The following is an 8706-nucleotide window of genomic DNA, read 5'->3' as shown; positions in this document are numbered from 1 at the left end:
AGGCTGAGGTGGGTGGATCGATCGCTCAAGGTCAGGAGTGCGAAACCAGCCTGAGCAAGAGCGAGACCCCGTCTCTACTAAAAATAGAAAGAAATTAGCTGGACAACTAAAAGTATATATATAAAAAATGAGCCGGGCATGGTGGCGCATGCCTGTAGTCCCAGCTACTCGGGAGGCTGAGGCAGGAGGATCACTTGAGCCCAGGAGTCTGAGGTTGCTGTGAGCTAGGCTGACGCCACGGCACTCACTCTAGCCTGGGCAACAGAGTGAGACTCTGTCTGAACAAAAAAAAGAACGGAAAAGAAACAAGGGCTAGAGTCCACAGGCGCCCGCCCTCTGCCCTGCCTCTGCGGCACGGTGGTGCCTTCTTCACCGGTTGGAGAAGCGCAGCCGCGCCTGAACGTGCTGACAGCGGGGTGCTTCATGGTCAGCCTGCAGATGGGGTCAGGTCCACGCCCAGGCCTGGTGGCACGCTCTACTCCAGCTGCTGCAGCACGATGGCCAGGAACAGGAAGACCTCCCACCGGGCCGGGAACTCCAGAGGCAGCGGCACCTGCCCAAGCCAAACGGCAGCCGCGTGGAGGCCATGCCTTAGGCGGTGAGGAACCGCTCCGGGCGGAACTCAGATGGGTTCCCTCATATCTCGCTGGAAGAGGAGCAGAGGAAATGGAATCTCAGGACTTTAGGGGGATGGGAGTCGCCTGGGAGGAAAGGCCTGGGGGAGACGAACAGACTTCTGAACAGACTTCTGCTGAGAACACAAGGTCAGATAGATCGACAGCAAGGACGGGTTAGTGGGAAAGGGACCAAACTGAACTACTTTTTATTTTTTTTTTTTTTGAGACAGAGTCTCACTTTGTTGCCCAGGCTAGAGTGAGTGCCATGGCGTCAGCCTAGCTCACAGCAACCTCAAACTCCTGGGCTCAAGCGATCCTCCTGCCTCAGCCTCCCGAGTAGCTGGGACTACAGGCATGCGCCACCATGCCCGGCTAATATTTTCTATATATATTAGTTGGCCAATTAATTTCTTTCTATTTATAGTAGAGAAGGGGTCTCGCTCTCGCTCAGGCTGGTTTCGAACTCCTGACCTTGAGCAATCCGCCTGCCTCGGCCTCCCAGAGTGCTAGGATTACAGGCGTGAGCCACCGCGCCCAGCCTTGATGCTCACTTCTTTTACAAGCTCTCCCTGAAGTGACCAGCCTTGAAGATAGTGACTTCTAATATCTGTGATTTTAAATAATGCTTCAATAGAAAAGAAATTTAAAAAAGGAAAACATGTTTCTCTTCATTCTGCTTGAAATGTGCCTGTAGCAAGGGGCATCACAGTGTGTTCCGGTTTATGGTATTATTTTGGAGTAATTATTTTTTTTTTTTTTTAACTCGATGCATTTAGCTGGATGGAGTAATTATTAATAGTGCAAATATTGACAGCACTTTCACACTCCGAAGCATCCCAGTTTGGGTGGTAAATTACATGGTCCCCCTGCCTAGAGACTAAAGTGGGGTTTTCCAAAGAGAGGTCTCTGGGCCTTCACATCAGAATCGCCTCATGTGATTCTGCTGAACTCGGAATCCCGGGGGATCCCGGGCTCCATCAGCTGGAACGAAGTTCCTAGTCCATTCTCATGTGCATTAGAGTTTGAGGAGCACAGACTTAAAATTTGTCACTTAGAACGAGCCATATAGCTGAGGCCCTGTTCCTTCATCATGGAACAAGTTCCTAGCGGGGACAAACAGCCTTCCCGACTGCCGAACATGCACGCATTTCTCCGTGACGGATGTGCACTCACCGGTCGTGGTTGACCTGCCACTGGTTTATGAAGACATGGCACCCTTTGGGAATGTACAAGCCATTCAGTGCCGTGTCCCTTGTTGTGCTGAGGAGGGAAGAGGGCTCCGTCAGGCTCAGGGCTGGAACGTGAGTGTGTCTCGTGCCTACCTCCACCCCACCCCAAGGGCCTGCCTGCTATAGTCTCCAAACCCTACACCAGGGGGCATGTGGGGCTCAGGGAGGAGGCGGGATCACCTCCCCCTTGCTTGGCTCCTGTTCCTCAACTTTAGCAAGTGTCCAGCCTCTCTCTGTGTCCAGCTGTGCACTTGGCCACTCTTGGGAGCCAAGGAGCAGGAAGTCGAGGCCAGCCCTAGGGAGTTTCTAGCCTGGCTGGGAGTCAGGCCTCTTTCTGCAGGAATAATGAGACCAGTATTTGGGCAGATGTGAATGTTCACTAACTCTCTGGACATTGCTAAAATTCCAGGACATGAACAATGGCTCTAAGTCCTGTAATCAGGAATGAAGCCGGGCCAGCCGGATGAGGCAAAGAGGCTTGTGGGGAGGAAAAGCTTGTGTGGGGATTGACCTTGAGCTAGGGTGAGATTTCGATAGTCACAGAAGAGAGTAGCAGGCATAGCAGGCAGAAGGTCCAGCGTAAGCAAAATTGGGGATTGGGGGGATCATACTGGTGAGGGGCAGCGAGGCCGAGCTGGCTGGAGTAGAGAGACTTGCAGGGGGGGAGCAGGAGCAGAGGTGGAGGAGAGCTGGCGGTTTGAGCATCTTGGGACTGGACTGGACGGGAGCAGACTAGCGGCTGGGGTCGGGAAGGAAATGCCAAGGTCGGAACCAGGGCCAGGGCTGAGAAGCTGGGAGGAGAAAACATGGCAAGGACTTCGCAGGTGGGCAGGCAGGATAGGCAGGTGTCACCAGTGGGGGATGGTGAAAGGGACGAAGGAGTGTCGGAAGGTCTCCAGGATGAAGGCCTCCATGTAGGGCAGCTGGGGCCTGTCAGACAGCCGGGGCCGCCGCGCCCTGCCGATCACCGCATCTGTGGAACACAGAGGACACACAGAGCTTCAGGGCTGCCCTGACTGCTCCATGGCATCTGTCTCCTATTATATCGCATGACACTCTGTATGAGACTACATTCACATATCTGAGACCCCATTAACCCTCCACATCTTCTGGGCAAGGGTGGGCACCACTGTATGCCCAGGGCTTGCACATAGCAGGCACATAACAGGTATTTGTAGACTGAAAAAGCAACCTAGGTACCAAGGCTTCCCCTGGCCATAGGGTTGGGGGCCACCACATACCCAACTCCTTCTGATCTTTCTATGTATCTCAGGCTTGGTCACAAGGTACATAAGGCTCTAGGAGATGGCAGTTGTGATCGTGTCAAACCCTAGACAGCACAGGGTGAGGTGAGGGAGGAAGGAAGACAGGAACAGGAAACCATCATTTACCAAGTAGCCACCATGCGTGTACCAAGGATTACCCTCCTCTGGCTCTAGCCTGTGAGTTTCCTGAGGGCAGGGGCTGGGTCTCTTCAACAGCAACTTGAGACACTGCTTTCATAATTAGATGCTGGAATTATAGGAGCCTAGACTTATAGGCCTTTATTGTTCAGATGGGGAAACTGAGGAGGAAAGGACAGGAGAGGAGAGGGATTTGGTTCAGTTTCTACTTGGAATTGGTGGCACAGCCTGGGTTCAAACCCTGATCCCAGGTCAGGTCTCCGTGTCTTGTACCATCTGATGTGTGCTTGGCAGGTTATTTGATGGACTTGAGCTGGGTAAGGCTGTGGGTGGACAACAGGCTCTGATGGCTGGAGGGGCAGAGGTCTGGCTCCTACCTGCTCCAAATAAGTCATTGATAATGCTGATAATCTTCTCCTGGGGAATAAGGTCACCGCTGGCTCTGGAGCCCATCTCTCTATGCTTGAACAGGGCACCCGTGATGTCTTGGACACTGTTCTGTGGGGCCAAAAGCTTAGGGGCATCCCTGGAAGTTCCAGGGCCAAAGGCTGGACTTTACTTCACCCCTCTGACCTGCCCCTGGGGGATGGGCACTGCCCCCACCCCCAGGCGTGGGCTGGGGCTTTCAGGAACAGGTAGCAGCCCTGGGTAGGGCTGAAAGTATCATTTCATGCCCCATTGACTCTTCTTCTCAATAACCCCAGGGATCCAATTTCAAAAAAAGAAGAGATTAGTGTGGATCCAGGGAAGCAGAGTGACACTAGAGCTGGGGCATTAGCCTCTGTTGGGGTTCCAGTTTCTGCAGAACAAAAGCCTTCTCCTTCATGGGCCCCCCACATTGCAGGACTCTGACAGGTCCCATTCACAGGCCTTTTCTCTGAGGGTTTTGAGCAGCCCTGAGAGGGGGCTGGAAGGGTGAGGAAACTCCGGCCCAGGTCAGATGCTGGTCTGAGGTGTACAGCGCCCCAGGCCTGGGCAGTGCGCAGCCTCTCAGGCACATTGCAGCTGGGTGAGAGGGGCTGCACCCAGGCCCTGCAGGGTGCCCCTCCTCAACTGCACCCCGGGCTCACCTTGTCAAAGTCCTGATAGTGCTCCCAGACTGTTTTCTGCAGAAACTGCAGGAACCTCTGGTTGAAGTCTTTGAACCTCTGCAGGGTGGGGTTGGGCAGGTAGCGAAGGGTGGGGAAGAAGTCCACGGGGTTCCCAGAGGTGGCGGACTCCACAAACTCATGGCTGTTCCTCAGGATGCTCAGCATCTCCTCACTGCCCTGGGGGAAGTGCTGCCTGAAGCACATGGCACCGATGACATTGGCCACTGGTGCCACCACCTGGCTGTAGGGGTCAAAGTGCCCAGCCCCTGCCATCAGCTCCTGCAACTTGCTGATTAGGGCTTCAGCCTCTTTGCTCACATGCTCCTCCAGGTAGCAGGAGAACGAGGAAGACGGGTCGGAGGCGATGGAGAAGGCTTTGAGGGCATTGTGGGCCAGGCGCCGGCGGGCAGCCCACACCGGTCCGGAGTCTGGGCTGAAGGTCATGCTCTGGCCATCAGTGACCAGGGTGAAGCTGTAGAAGTCGGGCCGGCCCTTGAAGTGGCCACCCTGCCGCACCAGGGCCTGCCGGATGGTGTCCAGGCCGCTCAGCACCAGCACAGGCGTGGAGCCAATGCGGATCTGCAGCACGTCCCCGTACTGCTGGCTCATCCTGGCCAGTGCCAGGTGCGGGTTCTTCCCCAGGGTCAGCACGTGCCCAATCAGGGGCCAGCCCCATGGCCCGGGTGGGCTCTTCAGACCCTTGGGGACCCGAGGCCTTGAGGCCCTGACCACCCAGAATACCAGGCAGAAGACGGCAGACACCAGGAGAAGCTCCGTGGCTGAGATGGGAACAGCCTGGGACAGCGCCATCTGTGCCAGCTACAAGGGAAAAGGAAGGAGGGGCTAGGCTGGGGTGGAGATGGAGACATTCATTTATTCATTCATTCACTTAGTCATTTGATAAACACTGACACATGTTCTGTGCTTGGCTCCCAGCTGGACACCAGAAAGACTGAGATACATTTCCACTGTCCTGAGCCCAGGAGCTCACCCTTAGCACACCACAGCATCGGAGGGCTGGAAAGGAGCCTCAAGAGTCCCACCTTCAGTGTCTGAACACCCAGCCTGGCTGTCCCCTCTACTCATCATCTCAGCTTCCAATCTGAGGCTGGAGTGGAGGCAAGAGACCACTCCAGAACAGGGAAGCCGAGGACAGCACCCCTGGCCGCCCTGGCACAGTGGGTGCGTTGGGCATTGTGCCAGAGGGTCCCACTGGTGCTGGCTTCCTGCTGAGACATCTTACATACTCAGGGAACAGGGAGTCCCCTCCCTAGTGACACTGAGGAGACCAAGGTCCCAGGGCTGATGCAGATGGCCTGTAATGCCCCCTCCCCATGATACCCATTATCAACACTAAGTAGGGCACCTCCTCCAAGGATGAGTTCCCACCCCTGCACAGTCTTTTTATTCGTTTATTTATGTTAGAGGTAGGATCTCTCTCTGTCACCCAGGCTGGAGTGCAGTGAGGTGATCACAGCTCACTGTAATCATGAACTCCTGGGCTCAAGCGACCCTCCTGCCTCAGCTCCCGAGTGGCTGGGACTAGAGTTGCGTCCCACCATGCCTGACTAGATTATTTAAAACATATTTTGCAGAAACAGGGTCTTGCTATGTTGCCCAGGCTCCCCTCACAGTTAGAGGTTGAGGTTGGGCTGTAGCTAGGGCCAGGGCTGCCCTTGTGCCTGGGGGACCCCTCCCCATCTCTCCACGCCAACCAAGTAAGGGTCCTTAGAGAGGGCCTAGTCCAAGTTGCTCATTTACAAATGGAGATTGAGACCAGCCTGGCAGCAGCATTGTGAGAGTTTAAGGTCTCAGTGAGCTATGATTATGCCACTGCACTCTAGTCTGGGTGACAGAGTGAGACCTTGTCTCAAAAGATAAATAATAAATAAATAAAAATGGAGAAACTGGCTGAGTGTGGTGGCTCATGCCTGTAATCCTAACACTCTGGGAGGCCAAGGCAGGAGGATTGCTTGAGCTCAGGCACTCTAGCTTGGACAACAGAGCAAGACTCTGTCTCAATTAAGAAAAAAAAAAAAAGAGAGAGAGAGAAACTGAGGCCCAGAGGTGAGTAGTAAGAACTAGAACTCAGGCCTCTTATACCTAGCCTGAGGTCCCCCATCTTTCTATTCCACTAGTTCCCAGGATATATAGTGGGAGAGGGTCCCAGGGACTGAGAAACAGGCCCAAGAAAGGTACCTGTAGAGGCAGGTGCTCGATCAACAGGATTGTAGGGTCTGGTGTAGAGCTTCTGGCTCTATGTGTGGGGACTGTTTATAAACCCCACCACTGTGGATTTGGCTTGGGTGTCCTGGTCACCTGATATTAAAGTTGGATCACTGAACAAAGCTGGAAGGATCAACTCTTGGCCTTGGGCCATGATCCCTCAGCTGCACCTGGTATCCAGGGCCTGGGGTAGCTTGCTCTCTGGGCATAGGCCAGAAGGGGTGCTGGCCTCCTGGGGATGACTATCCAGCTTTTTTCAAGGTTCAGGGTTGGGGGCCTGTTTTTCTCATGGGCAGGGCAGGGTGCTGAGAGTGCAAGTTGGAGCTCTGGCCTGGCATAGCCTTCTTTCCCACTGCACCCAGGAGGAAGAGTCCTGCCTGGGCTCTCATTCCTGGCCAACCAGGCTCACTGCTCCTCTGCAGAAGGGTCTCTGAGGTACCCTCCAGCAGCCTGCGGGAAATGGGCATGTGCCAGCTGCCTCCGATTTCCAACCCCACTTCCCGATCTGTAAAGAAGAGATGATGAGGGCCGGGCGTGGTGGCTCACGCCTGTAATCCTAGCACTCTGGGAGGCCGAGGCGGGCGGATTGCTCGAGGTCAGGAGTTCGAAACTAGCCTGAGCAAGAGCGAGACCCCGTCTCTACTATAAATAGAAAGAAACTAATTTGGCCAACTAATATATATAGAAAAAAAATTAGCCGGGCATGGTGGCGCATGCCTGTAGTCCCAGCTACTTGGGAGGCTGAGGCAGCAGGATTGCTTGAGCCCAGGAGTTTGAGGTTGCTGTGAGCTAGGCTGACGCCACGGCACTCACTCTAGCCTGGGCAACAAAGCAAGACTCTGTCTCAAAAAAAAAAAAAAAAAAAAAGAAGAGATGATGAGGATTTGCATTCTAAAGAGAGACCCTTACCCCCACCTCCTACCTGTGTCAGAGGTGGAAGGAAATTCAAAAAGGAATGAAGAAAATCCATGCATGTGCTGTTCCTCATGCAGCCAGCTTGGTCTCTTCAAAATAATCAATGTCATTAAAAAAAAAAAAATGACAAGGGCCTATTCTATAGAGCAAAGACTTAAGAGATGTACAACCAAATGTGATGTGTGAACCTTGATTGAATACAGTATTTAACCAAAAATTTTTTAAAGCTACAAAAGATGCTTTTGAGACAATTGGGGACATGTGAACATGAATTGGAGATTAGATTATATTCTGGAATAAATGTTAATTTTCTTAGGTGTGAACATAGTATCATGGTTATATGGGTGTATAACCTTATTCTTAGGAGATGAATGCTGTAGTGTTTAGGGGTGACATGTCATAATGCCTGCAAACCCCCTTCAAATGGCTCTGTTAAGAATGTGCATCTATCTATCCATCAAAAGAAAGTAAATATGAGAAATGTCAGCTACCATGAAACTAGGTGAAGACATAAGAATGTTTGTTGTATTAAATGAGTTTTTAAGAGCAACTAAGGTCTCAGTCAGGTTGAAGAAGGAAATTTTGATTTAGAGTGGTGGAGTTTTTTATTGCTGAAAATGAGAAAGCTGTAGGATCAGCCTGTGACGATGTCAAGGTGCAAGGATGGGGAATCCAACAGAGTGACCGTTTGAATGGTGGGCGATTGGAAGGGAAAGCTGTGTCCCGTCGGTGTCTCTCCTGGGTCAGCTCACTCAATGGAAAAGGTCATGGTTTGAGGTTAGGCTGAGTTTTATAGAAGACTGATGCTTTGTTTCTCTCTCTCTACCTCCCTGTCTCTGTCTTTCTCTCTCTGTCCCACTCACTAACTAAAGTCCAAAGTTTGTTTAGATTTCCTTGGTTTTCACCTAATGCCCTTTTTTTTTTTGGTTCCAAGAACCCATTGAAGATACCACATGTCATTGGGTCATCATATCTCTTTGGACTTCTCTTAGCTATGACAGTTTCCCGGACTATCCTTGTTTTTATGACCTTGACAATTTTCAGGAGTCCTGGTCGGGTATTTCACAGGATGCTCATAACTGGGATTTGGGTGATGTTTTTCTCACGGTGAGCCTGGGTTATGGGTTTCAGTAGGAAGACTTCAGAGGTAAAGTGGCATTTTTATCACACCATCTCAAGGGTACATACTTCAATGTGACTGATGACTATTGATGTCGACCTTGAT

General features: G+C 52.2%; 1 pseudogene; it reads right to left on the bottom strand.

Moving 5' to 3' along the window:
• Positions 1-298: 298 nt before the first annotated feature.
• CYP1A2 (cytochrome P450 family 1 subfamily A member 2) lies at positions 299-5167 on the bottom strand (annotated as a pseudogene).
• Positions 5168-8706: the final 3539 nt, after the last annotated feature.

Source organism: Microcebus murinus, chromosome 6 (genome assembly GCF_040939455.1).
Source record: "Microcebus murinus isolate Inina chromosome 6, M.murinus_Inina_mat1.0, whole genome shotgun sequence".
Lineage (NCBI taxonomy): Eukaryota > Metazoa > Chordata > Mammalia > Primates > Cheirogaleidae > Microcebus > Microcebus murinus.
This window is presented reverse-complemented; position numbering and strand designations above follow the sequence as displayed.